This window comes from Sabethes cyaneus, chromosome 3 (genome assembly GCF_943734655.1).
Source record: "Sabethes cyaneus chromosome 3, idSabCyanKW18_F2, whole genome shotgun sequence".
NCBI classification, from domain to species: Eukaryota; Metazoa; Arthropoda; class Insecta; order Diptera; family Culicidae; genus Sabethes; species Sabethes cyaneus.
Genome location: NC_071355.1, coordinates 43,810,780 through 43,826,316, shown reverse-complemented (window position 1 = coordinate 43,826,316; position 15,537 = coordinate 43,810,780). Strand labels below are relative to the sequence as shown.

The 15,537-nt window shown below is 42.1% G+C and overlaps 1 long non-coding RNA gene across 2 annotated transcripts in view; it reads right to left on the bottom strand.

The window, feature by feature from the left end:
- LOC128742577 (uncharacterized) overlaps window positions 1–15,537 on the bottom strand; it is a 198,446-nt gene that overhangs the window by 104,489 nt on the left and 78,420 nt on the right. For both annotated transcript variants that reach the window (XR_008412264.1, XR_008412265.1), the window contains exon 3: window positions 15,227–15,241. This is a non-coding gene — a long non-coding RNA (uncharacterized LOC128742577). The remainder of the gene's footprint in view (window positions 1–15,226; window positions 15,242–15,537) is intronic.

Here is a 15,537-nt window from a genome sequence, read left to right as displayed (position 1 = left end):
TACCGATAAGCACGATAAAATTTAATGCGCATATGCTGCACAACTACGGAAACTTCCAAAAAAAATTTATCTACTCTACTGGATATTTTATTATGGCTGCTATAAACCAAACCAATCGGGATGATTGACAGTGAAACTATAGCTTTGCTGCTCACGGATATATATTTTCAAGTTAACAAAGCTGGCTGACTGATTTAGCGTTTTACCAGAGCAGGTGTTATACTTCTTAACTTTGTGGAACAAATAAAAAGCTCCATTAAATTATGACGATGGCTGTCAAACTGATTCTTAGAGGTTATAAAAACCTTCCGAAGAGCGGGCTACTTGGTCGGAAGGCAGTTTTATAGCGGTCATCAGAAAGTTGCAGTGGAGCTCGATTTTATTAACGGTTTTATGACATTTAAATCAGTCCAGGAGCCGCATGTTCACTGCACCTAAATGACACAACAGAGAAAGGTATAGAGAGACTATATCTGCGGGAAAAAGAACCCTCCGCCCAAAAAATGCGAGTACGAGGAGCACAAGCTCGCCGGCGCAGAGGAAAGATTCGCCAGCAACGACACACGGAGTTTCTACAAAACGGTGAGAATTGTGAGTGATGACCAAGCTGTGGAGCCAGCCAACACAGGAAGAGGTTAAGAAGGCAATACGTGAGCTTAAAAATGGTAAGGCTGCTAGGAAGTACGGTATCTCGGCTATACTTCTAAAAGCGGGGAGCGAGCGGCTGTACGAAGCAATTTCCCGGATTATTCTCAGGATCTGGACGGAAGAACAAATGCCGCAGGAATGGACGAATGGTCTCATATGTCTTATTTTCTAACAAGGACGAAGCTGGTTTTCGTGATGGTCGCTCCACTACGGATCAGATGTTTGTCCTGCATCAGTTACTAGATAAATTCCGGGAGTGCAACTTGCAAACTCAACATCGAAGTTATCATCTGTATTTTCAAACAAATCAGTGGTACCGTAGGGTAGCATTATTGGCCCTCTTTTTTCAATATACTCTTCAATGACGCAGCTCTTGCCATAAATTAGGGTTGCAGACTAGTTTACATCGATATTTTTAAAATCTTCCTGACGATTCGTAGTATCGAGGATTGTTATCGGTGGCAGTCTTTATTGGATAAAATGATGACGTACTGTAAACTGAATCACATGATTAAAAGAGGGGCTAAATATGAAATGACAACTTTTCACCGAACTCAAACGCCTCAAACTCTTCGAGTATGCCATTAATGGGTAAGTGTAAAATAGTATTGATCACGTTAATGATCGTGGCATTATTTTGGACCGAAAGCCAACATTTGACAGGCACTGTGCGGCAATCGTGTCTTAAACTAATAGACAACATGGATTCTTCGCCAAAATATGACTGGACTTTAAGATCCTCATTGCCCGGAAGCCTTGTACTGCTCACTTGTACGTCCTATACTTGAAAATGTTTACGTGGTTTGAACTCCGCATCAGCTCGATTGGAAATTGCGGACTAAACGTGTGCAGAGAAGATTCATCCGTTTAGAGGAATTTGCCATGGTGTGATCCCATCAATCTGCCCCCTTGTCCGGGTCGTTGCCATTTGCTTGAGTAAGATACGCTCGATCGACACCGCAAACTACAACTGGCCTTACTTGTGGCAAAAGTGCTCAACGAGGAAATACATTCATAGAAACTGCTGTCTATGATATACCTCCGTGCATCCCAACGTGTACTGGAGACTCTCTTTGATGTTTGTAAATAAGTTTCACTGAATAAACTTCGGTTATTTTCGACTAACACCATTTTGTGTTAGAATATTCAAGAATATTGATCATCTTTTTGAGTTTGGTGAACCCACTAATCATTGTTTCTTTAAGACACTTTGAAAATTGATTTATAACAAACAAATATGATAACAAGTTATCAGCATTTCGCCATGGCAATGGACGACAAATCCTTTGAACAACGTTTTTATACAAGCTCAATATGTTTTACTCATTTGTACGGGTCCCACACAACGCAGACTGTCTCCCAAATTGTGCGCGCTAGATGTTTAATGATCCTAGAACGGTACGCATGGTTCCGTCATCATTAAACCGCTTCCTGACTTTCGTGATTAATTCAAATTGTCGATTTGCTTTGTTGACAATCATGGAGTATTATGGGATAGCGTAGTAGAGATATCGCATCAATGCGATAAACACATACCAAACACTGTTTTTTGCAATGGCAGCTGAAACGACGCAAACAGTAAGTGCCCTATGATACTACCTTGGGGGACTTCGAAATTAGCGCTTAAAACATAGACGTACCTAATTTTATAGCAATTTTTCGATTTCGTAGATAAGATTCTGACCGTGCTACGTGCTATGTGCTCACATTTAGCACATAGTATTCCATAGTTAACACGATCAAAAGTAGCCCTCTTTTTTTCATGTTTCGTATTTTTATCACTGCGACCATTTGTTTGATCTATTGTGATATATCCCCCATTTTACTATAGCTATGTTGTCAAGATGGCGCACCACTATTAGCAGCGACCGTCATTGTTTGACTAATAGCATTTGTCCAGTCCGGTGATACATTTCGGATAAAGTGCACTACCGTACTGGGAATTGTTCTCCAAATATCAAAGGGTTCTAACAGCCCTCTGTCGAAGAACCTTAATCTTTTATTAAAAATTACCGGACATCGGCATAACAGGTGTTCCGAGTCTTCTTTTTCTATGCCACATAAGCGACATATATCATCTTGAAGTTTTCCCATAAGCTTCAGATGATAGCGGCTCGGACAATGTCCTGTTATTAGACCAGTATAGATGCTTAGATCTTAGTCTTAGTCATAGAAATGTTTGGAGAGATAAACCGTTTCGACTGCCTAGCATTGAAAGTGTTATTCCAATTTGATTGCACTTTCCTACATTCCCATGCCTTCAGCTCCATTTTTAAGGCAGAAGCAGATAGACCGCAAAAGGGCTCAGGTCCTATAAATTGATAAGAAGATTCGAGTCTTGCAAGCGCATCAGCCCTCTCATTTCCATCAATTCCACAGTGACCTGGGACCCAATTTAAGTTGACTTGGTTACGGCAAGACAATTTTTGGAGTGATTGAATACATTCCCAGACGTGTTTTGATGTGCATGTCGCCGACTTTAAAGCATTTAGAGCTGCTTGACTATCGGACATGATGCATATATTTGAATGTCTATAGTTTCTGCGCAAGCACACAGTAGAACACTCTAGAATTGCTTGAATTTCAGCTTGGAATACAGTTGGCCATCTACCCATAGAAATTGACATGTCTATTCCTGGGCCAGTTACTCCTGCTCCCACTTGGTTGTCCATTTTTGAACCATCTGTGTAAAAAACCGTCGAGCCTTGGCGAAGATCGGGACCACCGTCTTCCCAGGAATCACTCCTATGCTCAAATACACGAAAAATTCGGTCAAAGTTGTATTTTTTCGCCATCCAGTCTTCATTATTGATTACCAGAGGATTAATACTAATAGTCTTTAGAATACTGAGACGACCTGTAAGATCACCATCAAAGAGGTTCATAGATCTTTTGATCCTCAGAGCACACTTTTCAGCTTCTAATTGTATGAACTGATGCAGTGGAAGCATATAAAGTAAAGCATCCAATACCTTCGACGGTGTACTTCTCATTGCACCTGTTATTGAGAGAGTGGCTAGCCTTTGGAGTCTTTCTAGCTTTTTCTGAGAAGCTTTCTCTTTTGTTTTTGGCCACCAGACCAACGAGGCATAGGTAATCCTGGGTTTCACAATAGCCGAATAGATCCACTGGATCATCTTCGGTTTCAGTCCCCATTGCTTACCAAAAGTTCTTTTACATATCCATAGAGCATTTGTAGCTTTGTTTACAGCTTGCTCTAGATGTGTATTCCAATTGAGTTGTCTGTCAAGAAATACTCCAAGATATTCGACAGTGTCTGAAAGTTTCAAGAGTGTTCCTTTCAAACTTATGTTACTCAATGTAACTTTTTGCCTTCTCGTAAATGGTACGATAGTAGTTTTATTGGCATTAATGTTGAGGCCCTGCCTATCACACCATGATGAAATAAAATTCAAAGCAATTTGCATTCGGTCAGCGATGATAGAATCAAATTTCCCACGAACAATTACGACTATATCATCTGCGAAGCCAATTATTTCGAAGCCTAAGGCTGTCAACTGTTGAAAAAGATCATCAACTATTAAAGACCACAATAGAGGTGATATTACGCCTCCTTGTGGGCACCCTTTCATTGCTCTAACGCTAATGGATGTACTTCCAAGTTTTGCTGATATATCTCGTTTTGATAACATTTCACCAATCCAGTGGATAACGGATACATCGAAACCACGTTTCATCATAGCCGCAATCATTGAACTATGAGATGAGTTATCAAATGCGCCTTCTATAGCTAGGAAGGCTGTTAGTGATATTTCTTTCGCTTCAAAAAACTTTCCTAGTTTCCTTACAACCGTATGTAATGCTGTTACTGAAGATTTACCTTCTAGATATGCAAATTGATATTGGCTCAGAGGGGTTTTAACTAAATATGATGATTTTATATGCTCATCAAGTATTTTTCCATTATTTTCAGCAGAACAGACGAAATGCTTATCGACCTAAAGGACAATGGTGAAGTCTTGTCCTTTTTATTGGCCTCCGGGATGAAAGTGACCCGCACTTGTCGCCATGCTGCTGGTATATGGCCTAGTATCAGGTTGGACTGATAAAGGTTTGTCAGAGTAGGTGTTAAGAACGCCTTGCCCTTCTGTAGTAGTACAGGAAAGATTCCATCCCTACCCGGTGATTTGAAGGGTTCAAAGGAGTCAATCGCCCATTCCACTTTGCTTCTCGTAAACATTCTTTTGGTCAAAGTGCAAGCATCATTCCTGTTTCTGTCTAGCCCAGTTATTTCATTCACTATTTCATGAATGTCTGTCGTGGTTTCAAGAGTTACAGTTCTCTATGCCGGTGTACTTTGGTCTTCGTATTAGTTAATGACTGAGCAGGGAAAATGTGCTTTCATCATTAACTCTAATGTACTTTTAGTAGATTTAGTAAAAGAGCCATCCTCCTTTTTCAAGGTACCTAACCCATTTGAATGATCTTTAGCGAGGATTTTCTGCAATCTTGCTATTGCTGGAGTATTTTCAATGTTCTCACATATATGCCTCCAGTGTATCCTCTTTGATCTCCGTATTTCCTTATTATAGGCAGTGAGGGTTTGCTTATATGCTTCCCACTGTTGTGTCCGTTTGGTCTGGTTGAACAGTTTCCGGGTTTTCTTCCGATTTTGTTCCACCAAGGTACATCTCTATTAGTAGAGCGTTCCTTTGTAGAACAGCTTTTATGATACGCTTGTAGGATCAGGCTTGAAAGTTGCGTTGAGTTGTTTTCTAGCTCTTCATACGTTTTTGAGCAACCTCAAAAAACCTCAAAAAGTAACCCTCAGGTCGGTATAGACAGCGCAAATCTAGAGGCTCCGTTGATTACCATGCAAGCAAAGAAGTGAATTCCAGAAGTGAATTTTGTAGTAACGGATCTACCGGGGAAAAAACCATGATGTGCAGTGGAAATATACTGCTCCACGTTACGTTGTTTGCCCTTTTTTGAAAACGGGTAACATGAAAGATTCTTACCAGCAACAAGGAAATTGATGGTATTGCAAAGAACAATTAAAGATGAAAGCCAACGGTCATTTTAAAGCTTTAAGACATGCCATCGGGTCCGAGGCAGTAGCAATGCTTTAAATTGTTAATATGTTCAGCAACTTTCTCATCCGTAATTGAAAAAAAAAATTGCATTCTAACGCCATCATGTTCCACAAGCCTTATTACGCCAGAATCAGCATCTTGAAGTAAACAACTCTCAGTCACTCAAGTTGAATCAAGCTCCAAATTGCATCTTCCTGAAACATTGAATCTCCATGTGACGTAAAGGCACTTTGCGCCATTGTGAAAGCATGTTTCGAAAACATTGGAATTCTCCAACATCCGTTGAACTTTCACCAAGATACGGCAGGTTCAGTTTGGGGTTGTGAAAGAATCAGATTGATTCATTAAACTGTGAGGAAAAAGCCTACCCTTTTAAAGCGGCCTGCAGTTAAGTTGACCCCAAGGTGGTGGATTAAACACGCTAAATAAAGTAATTTTACCGCAATTTTTCTATAAACTGAAATCGTTCGACGTTCGACTGGTTGCCAATTATTGGAAGTGTTCTGTACATTCTACGGCCACACTCACTCTCAACGCCGCCAATTAGAATGTCTAATTATTGGGTAACGCCAGTCGGTGACCTTGAACTATTACCTCTACCGCGCAGCGAGTGCAAAATGCACCACAATCAATTCAGGCCGGCAAATCTGTTGCTGGTGCTGCTGCTGCTGCCGCTGCACGGCACTGCCACTAAACGATGGCGATCAAATTACCTCCTATATCTGCCAATCGACAGATCGAAGCGTGTCGTTAACCCTTCACCGGCATTCGCGGCGCAACATGACGGCGGCGGCACTCGTGCATGCTAGTGGAAGCACCGTAGTGATGGTGCACAGGGAGCAAAGTAATCGGTAGGGTGTCCGCCGTTTTAGGAATGTCAGCTGTGCAAGCTTATTCGAAGAATTCGCGATCCACCGCGCTAGGTCACCCCACCGAGCACGGCCGCATCGCGCGGCCGATGCCGCGGCTCTCCTAGATGACAGGGCTCTGATAGCTTCGTGTTGATCGCATAGCCAGAAGTCCAACGTCGGTTGGAAAACGATCTTCGCATGCATCGCTGACATGCAAAGCAATCATAACCGTAAGAGGTAAGAGACTCGCTTAGCTCGGTTGGCCCTTGCGGAGATTGCATAATTTCCATGGAAGAACGATTTTTTTGCTTTCTTGTCGGTGGTGGTGCCCAGAGCAGCCGTGCTGCTTCCCCTTGTTCCTCGTTGATCCTAGCTGAAACCGGACCGGGCTTTTGTACGAAAGTAAAACCACTGATTTTGCTTGACAGGCTGCCTTCTTATACACATACACATGCGTTGAATTTACGTGCCAGCCGGCGGCGGCAGGGACCTATGGAGAGCCACATTAGACGATATGCACCAAAGCATTCGCTAGGGAACTGTGAGACCGGTTCGACCTGTTGCTGCCTGGCGTGACTGTGCACGTAGTCGCCGGTAGGCAGGCACTGGATCACATGATTGCATTTTTGCTTTTTTTTTTGTTTTCAGATTGAGAGTTTGCTATTTTCCGAAGTTGCGAAAAGTGGCTAATTTTTATTGGCACTCGCGCCTCTCACAGGCAAACCGGAGACGCGGTTGTTTGCGATTTGCATCCCAGCATCTTGGCAAGTACATAGATTACCGTTGAAACCTGATTCTGCTGCGCAGAACATCTTACGCGGGAGCATTGTAAGCCCTCTTCATTAGCCTGGTTTCACCTGGACGACTCCTCGACTGACGTGGTTGCCTGGTGCACTGCAGTGCAGCGCAATGCCGTGAGAGACAGCTCAGAAGAATGCCCTTTCCTATGCGAGCTAGAACAAATCAATTGATACTCATTTGCAAAATGCCGCTGATCCGATTACCGCCAATTTAAAAGCAGCAACTACCCATTTACGAATGAATGCAGGCAGCCGAGTGCAGACCGCTTGACTGGGGTACGAACTATTGCCGGTGCGGACCCGGACTGACGACATGAATGTTGCGCGAACGACGCGAGAGTGTTTGAAGTTCGCTAAATTAATGGGAGCATTCCGGCATTTTGTCAGCTCGACATTACAACGAGCTAGTTGGCTAGAAAATTGGCTAATAGTGCAGTGCAAATAGTGCAAGTTAATTTCAACCCGCTTCAAAGTGATTGATTTATTTCTTAAATAACATACCGTGTATACATCGGTGGTAAGTGCTTCGATTAGGCGAAGTTTAAGCGCCCGGTCGATCGGGGTCTGCTGGTCATAACAGAAAATTAGCAAATCGTAAACTTAGGTACCACTCTGAATTTCAACTTTTTTACATTCATTTATCTCAATCCATGTGTGGCGGCGCCCTTCGGTCGGTTGATCGGTTGAAAATCGAACAACGCACTTTTGTCATCCGATCGACCTCGATCGCCGTTCGAGCGTACCGAATTTCATTGCCTCCATCCTGGATTAGGCTAAACAATACAAACTCTTGTTGTATTATTATTCAATCAACGAAAACTTCGGTACTTACGACCGGCGAACGCGAAGTGTAGAAAAAAAACACAACCCAAAGAACCCAATTAGTCATCCTCCTCCTCTTCGTGGAGTGGTTGGAGTCGTCCGTCTCACTGAATGCCGTCTTTTCTTCGTTCCGTCGGTGCGGTGGGTCGGTCATCCGGCGTCGATTATGTTGTGGCAGCGGCGTGATCCAAAAGCGAATTCGATTGTGTTTGTGTGCGATCCGAGCATCACCGGCTAGCATGTACCTACATATCAACACCCAGCCAGAGCCAGCGGTACGAAACGAAACGAAGCGCGAAGGAAAATGAGACGCGATAGAATGAATCAGAATTATCTATTCAATGCGCGGCGAGCAAGTGAATGAGTTTTTAAATGATGAACTTTAGCCGCCACCGCCGCCGGCGCTGGGTCAATTCGTTTGCATTTTTACGAGGCGAAGGAGGAGAAGCTGGAATTAAATCGAAGGTTGTTGACTTTTTAGTAAAAGCAAGCCTTCATTCAATTATAATTATCTAAGTTTTTATCATTTAAGCATTAGGCATTTTAGCAGTCAAGTGGGATCGTTGCACTAGCCCCGTAATTGTCCTGTACTCTATCACTCGATGTACTCGATCACACCCAAGGCTTTCCAAAGCTTTTTATTTTCGATTTCAAACTTTAAAACTTAAACGATTTTTAACCGCTCCTGAAGTGAATAAAAGAATATTTTACTAATATCATGTAATATTTGGTGTTCCACAAGGGAACCGTCTACGACCACTTTGGTTTAAGGGGTGTCACCAGGGCTTCGACCGATCCCTTTTTTCTACCGCAGTCACACCAACGCGCATTCAAGTTCACACCGTCCGTTTAGAGGTGGAATACCAACGCTATGCATAACACAACTGGCAGTTTGCTCAGTCAAACGCCGATTGCACGCAGCACTATGATAGCGTTCTAAAACTTTTTGACATTTTCGTTTCGATCAAGTTGCCTTTACCGTTTGGAGCAGCGAATGACTGCAAAACAGTCAAATGACTGGCAATCACCACGCTAACGAAAAGCAACCGCACAATCGTATGATTCAATACTACAAAAAAACAACCACTACATGTGCATGGAAGAAGTCGGTCGGACTCCGTCCAATACAAACGAATATTTTGCTTGCGTCCGACCGACGTCCGGGTGACAAACTATTACTGTGAGCAGCCGATTTGGAGACAAAAAGAGAAACGAAAAAATACGTCACCGTATGCTTCCAGTCAGTTTGCAGTTTATATTCTCAAAGCGCAAAGCAAAACGGGAGATCGACTGTTTGCTTTTGCAGAGATGCCGCATGAATTGTAAGACGGCAGCAGCGCAAGCGGCAGCTTGACTGAATTCAAAAAAACAGTCAAATGATCGTTCAAAAAGCGGAGTTTGAATGCGGAAAGTTCGCATTCACGGCAGTCACATTCAACTTGCGATCCCTTTTCAAGCCCTGGGTGTCACACATCAAATTGCATCACGAAAAAAAAACGCTGTAGAGAATTACCCAATAGCTATTTTATCTTGAAAATTTGAGTAGAAGTAGTTTAGAGTGTATTGTTTACACTGTATATTTATCGCTGTCGATTTTCCGACGTCACCCGAAAAGCAAGGTCGCGATCCGTAACTATCTTATCGGTATATCGGAAAAAAACTCGTGCACTCAACTGTGAGTCGGCAGCTTCCAGCACAAGTTTGATGTTCCGGAAAAAAAGGAAGCAGAAACTTTCAAAGTTTTCCAAGAAATACACGATTTAACAAGCGATCTGCTCATGACCCCCCTCCCCGCTGCACCAGAACTAAGACCCATCGAAAAATGTTGGGCCATTATGAAGCAGGCACTACGGAAGTATCCCAAGGAGGTCAAATGTGAGGAAGACATGAAGAAAAAGTGGGGGTCTCGTACAGAAGAAGCTGCAGCCGGATGTGATACAGAACTTTATAAGTGGCGTTAATCGTAAGGTGCGAGCATACGGTTATGGTATTAAAGTTGAACAAAATAAATATGTCAAAAGTTTACTAATGGGCTATATTTTAATGTCTAAAAGTTTGAAAAGGATCGGTCAACTAGGTAATTTTCTACAATGTTTATTCCGTGATGCAATTTGATGTGGGATGCCCTTACACGTACTACAAATTCATCGATTTCAAAGCAGCATACGATACAGTCGGCCGAGACCAGTTATGGCACATATTGCACACATACGGATTTCCGGAAAAACTGACGCAACTGATTTTTTATAACGGTAATCTTTGTAATAGACCAGTGTTTCCCAAATAGGGGGTTCGCTAAAACTTCAGTTCGCTGCAGAATAGTATAAGGAAATCCGCCAGGAGGTTCGCGAACCGAAAAAGGGTGGGAACCGCTGTAATAGACGAATTGGGTAAAAATGCATAATTTTTCAAAAGTGATGTCTTCAGAGAAGTTTAATAATAAAATATAGCCCATTTTTCTGCACTATTAGGGTGACCGTAAATTCATCTATTAGGGCGATACGAACTTTTGTTCTTTTAAATAATTTCAAAAAAAAAAAAATTCCTTCAAAAAGTTGCAGAACATACTAAAATAAGTAACTTTACTGGATACTTTAGCTATCTATCTCTTACCGGTTGCGAAATATAATGATGTGTTAAAAAGGAGCGCTTAAAATCAATTATGCTCAATAACTTTGCACACGATTTTTTACTGCTTTCGAATGTTCTACAAAGTTATTCAGTATGCTAAAATACACATTTGCACTGAAGACTGTTTGTCGCTAGGACGCAAATTTAATAACTTATAAAATAAATGAAAATGAAATTGCCATATTCAATTTTTTTTTTCAATTTCGGGCAGTTTCGCACTAACCAGACAACCATTAGGTGAAAGTACTATTCTTCTTCTTCTTCTTCTTCAGCAGCATAGAGCCTGGGTGGCTCGCGCTGTTTCAAGCACACGTCTCCATTCAACTCGATCTTGGGCCACTCGTCGCCAATTTCCTAGTCGTCTCAGAAGTCGCAAATCGCTTTCGACCTGGTCGAGCCATCGTGCACGTTGGGCCCCCCTGTTCCTGGTGCCGGTGGGGTTGTTGAAGAGTACTATTTTCGTCGCACTGTCGTCCGGCATCCTTACGACGTGTCCGGCCCACCGTAGCCTGCTAACTTTCGCTTGATGTACGATGGAAGTCTCCCCAAGCAGTGCCTGTAGCTCGTGATTCATACGCCTCCGCCACTCTCCGCTTTCAGTTTGTACTCCACCAAATATCGTCCGCAGCACTTTCCGCTCAAACACGGCAAGGGCGCGTATGTCCTCCGTAAGCAGCGTCACGGCTTCAAGTCCATAAAGAACTACCGGTCTGATCTAATGGTCTAATGGTTTTGTACATTGTTAGTTTCGTGTGGCGGCGTATGCTTCCTGATCGTAGCGTTTTACGAAGGGCAAAGTAGGCCCGATTTCTCGCTTGGATGCGCCACTGGATCTCCTTACTAGTGTTGTTGTCCGCCGTCACCAGCGATCCCAAATACACGAACTCCTCTACCACTTCTAGTTCGTCGCCGTCAACGGTTACCGTCCGTGGGAGGCGCGCATTTGTTTCCTTTGAGCCTCTTCCTTTCATGTATTTGGTCTTCGACGCATTTATTTTTAGCCCAATTCTCCTAGACTCCGCTTTCAGTCTGGCGTAGATTGCCTCCGCCGTCGCAAAGTTCCTGGCAATGATATCGAAGTCATCTGCAAAGCCTAGAAGTTGACTACTCTTGGTAAAAATCGTGCCTCTCGTTTCGATGCCCGCTCGTCGGATCACCCCTCAAGAGTGATGTTGAACAGCATGCAGGATAGACCCTCAACCCTCGTCGCGTCTCGAAGGGACTCGAGAGTGTCCCAGAGATGCGTACGAAACAAATCACTCGATCCAATGTAGCTCTGATCAGTCGCGTCAGTTTGTCCGGAAAACCGTATTCGTGCATTATCTGCCATAGCTTGTCTCGATCGACTGCATCGTATGCTGCTTTGAAATCAATAAAGATGTGATGCGTGGGCACGTTGTACTCCCGACATTTCTGCAAGATCTGTCGGATAGTAAAAATTTGGTCCGTAGTTGCGCGAGCCCCCATGAAACCCGCCTGATAATTCCCTACCAAACCTTGTACTATCGGTGACAGCCGGCGTAACAGGATCTGGGAGAGTACTTTCGTGGTCAATTTGGTTCATTGTACGTTGGTCAGGTGATCTCCAGGTGGCTTTGTGGATATCCTTGCGCGGGAAAAATATGCTTCGGATCACCAGGCCTCGGAAAGCTGCGAAGTTTATACATCGTTGGCCGTTATCGTTTGTGTCGGTGTGCAGGCTATGGGGTCCTACCCCCGGTTTATACATTTCTTCCCTACCGACCTGGGCATTCATATCCCCGATGACGATCTTGATGTCCCGTGACGGGCAGCTGTCGTACGTTGTCTCCAGCCTCGCGTAGAATGCTTCTTTCTCATCGTCGGGTCTACCTTCGTGCGGGCAGTGCACGTTAATGATGCTATAATTGAAGAAACGGCCCTTTATCCTCAATACACACATTCTCTCGTTGATCGCCTTCCAATCTATCACGCGATCCTGCATTCCGCCCAGCACTACAAAGCCCGTTCCCAGTTTGTTGGTAGCGCCACCGCTCTGGTAAAACTGAGCCTTTCCGCCACGGATCTTCCATACCTTCTCTCCTTTGCGACAGATTTCCTGCAGAGCTACGATGCCAAGTTTGCGGGGTTCCAGCTGTTCAATCAGCACCCGCTCGCAACCTGCGAAATTTAGCGATCTGCAGTTCCAAGTCCCGAGTCTCCATTCGTCGTCCTTGTTCCATCGTCTAGGTCGATGCCGAATATTCCGCTCCGAATATGCTTGAATGTTGTTAGTTTTTGAATTTAGGTGTGTAGCCGTACTGGGGCAACACTACCGAGTCTCGCGATGGGGCTGCCATCTTATAGTGCCGAGACTCACTGAAAGTACTATATTTTATCTATAAAAAAAATATTTCCATCAGGAGCACTCCAAAGGAATCTCAGAAAAATCAATTGAAAAATGTGTTATTTTTTGATAAATTTTTTTATAACTCATTAAACATGCGTCCTAGCGACAAACAGTCTACAGTTAAAATGTGTATTTTAGTATACTGAATAACTTTGTAGAACACTCGAAAGCAGTAAAAAAAGTTGTGTGCAAAGTTATTGGGCATAAATGATTTTTAAGCTCCTTTTTAACACATCATTATATTTCGCAACCGGTAAGAGATAGATAGTTATTATATTCAGCAAAATTGCTTATTTTAGTATGTTCTGCAACTTTTGGAAGAAAAAATTATTTTTTGAAATTATTTAAAAAAAAACAAAAGTTCGTATCACCCTAATAGGTGAATTCACGGTCACCCTAATAGTGCAGAAAGATGCGCTATATTTTATTACTAAACTTCTCCGAAGACACCGCCCTTGAAAAATTACGCATTTTTTACCCAATTGCTTTCTAATGTCCGCATTTTTTCATAATTTGACCACTGTACAAAGGTGTGAATAGCATTCTTAAGGTGAAATTAGTCGCCATCGATTCTGCCAATTTCAGTTTTTTTTGTTTGAAACAAAAATTCTGTTAATAAAAATATATTCGCTGTTTTCAGGTGGCAAGAAGAATGCAGTATTTACATTTTTATAAACAGAACCCCGCTTTTGGGCCCAAAAACTGCTTCCGAAATTGGGCTCTCCGACGAAAAGTTAATGACTGCTAGTTTCCCGTAAAGGTAGAACAAGATGTAAGGGAGAAAAAGCGGACAATCATCATAAATATAATCATCATCATCATCATAAATATAAGAGGCTTATGTCTGTCGCCAAAACGAGGGGCGCGATATGTATTTTCGTGGTAATAATCGCCCACATTAAGCAAAGACTCAAACCAATCATAGCAGATTACATTCAAGACGAGTAAAAGTAATGTAGTTGCACTGCGCGGGGGTTACAGCCAGTTAGATAATAACAGGGTTGCTTAAAGCACGCTTATTACATTTCTAGCTCGTATACAGGTCGGACGCGAAGAGTTCTTTCGTCTCGTTATTGATAGAGAACGACGGACGGGAATGGCCAGATTTTGCCGAAAACGTTTAGATACAACGAACCGTGTTCAATATTTTGGTTTTTTGGACCTAAAACTCTTTCTGGAGATTTCAGTTGATCACGTTTTCTGTCTAATTTGGATTTTTGAGGGACAAATGAGTAATCATAATTCAGAAATATATTCAGTGAATAATTTCTTTTCAGTGAATAATAGAATTAAGGGGGCCTTCTACACCATATTTTTGGGTACTCCTGTTCTTGAGATGGTATGGTATGGTACCGATTTTGAAAAACTGGTTTCGAGAAAAACGGCGTCGAAGTTTTTATTCGCTGTGTAATGGTTCCAGACAGGCGTGGTCCAAAAAGCTATAGCTTTGTCAATTTTTGGAATTCATCCAAACAGCTTCAAACACATGTGCTCAAAATGTTAATCTTTCGAAATGATCAATAAAAAAAATTCGATTTTTTAAAAATTGAAAAGGTTCTACAGGTATACCTCGATATAAGACAGCCTCGTTATAAAACAACCTCGATATAAGACAATTCGATATAAGACAATTTTGTCTTATATCGAAACAAATCCTTTGACATAGCTGATAACGATACCAGAGCTGATTTTCCATTCTGAAATCGGTGCCATGAAGATGTTCATTATTTCAAAATAACCCCAAAAATAGTAAAAAACTAATAGTTTAAACAATAATAAATAGTTCAAAAACCGTAAACACATAACACAGAGCAAAACTGACGACCGCTAATGCAATTTTTTTTGAAAAAAACATGTTTCGATATAAGACAATTTCGATATAAGACAACTTTTAGAAATTATAAATTGTCTTAAATCGAGGTATCCCTGTATTCCCCCTTAAGCCTTGTATCATTAATGTTTTCGTTTACTATATTCAACCATCCTCAGAACTTATTTGTTAGAAAACAAGGGTTTTATAGTTCACATGGTAATAGCTCAATCAATACCTACATTTCCAACTTGAACCTGAAATATAGGAAAATAAAAAACCAGATTAGTATTTAGTAATATTATATTTTAGGAAATCAATTAATTTTAGAAAAATCACCCAGCCCAACCTCTCTCTCTCTCTCTCTCTCTCTCTCTCTCTCTCTCTCTCTCTCTCTCTCTCTCTCTCTCTCTCTCTCGCTCTCTCTCCCTCTCTCTCTCTCTCTCTCTCTATCTCTCTTTCTCTAATGTATCCGGTATAGACGCGCAAATCGCTTGAAAATTTTTAGTAAACTTGGCATATACACTGTCTATGTATGATGTGCAAAATGTTC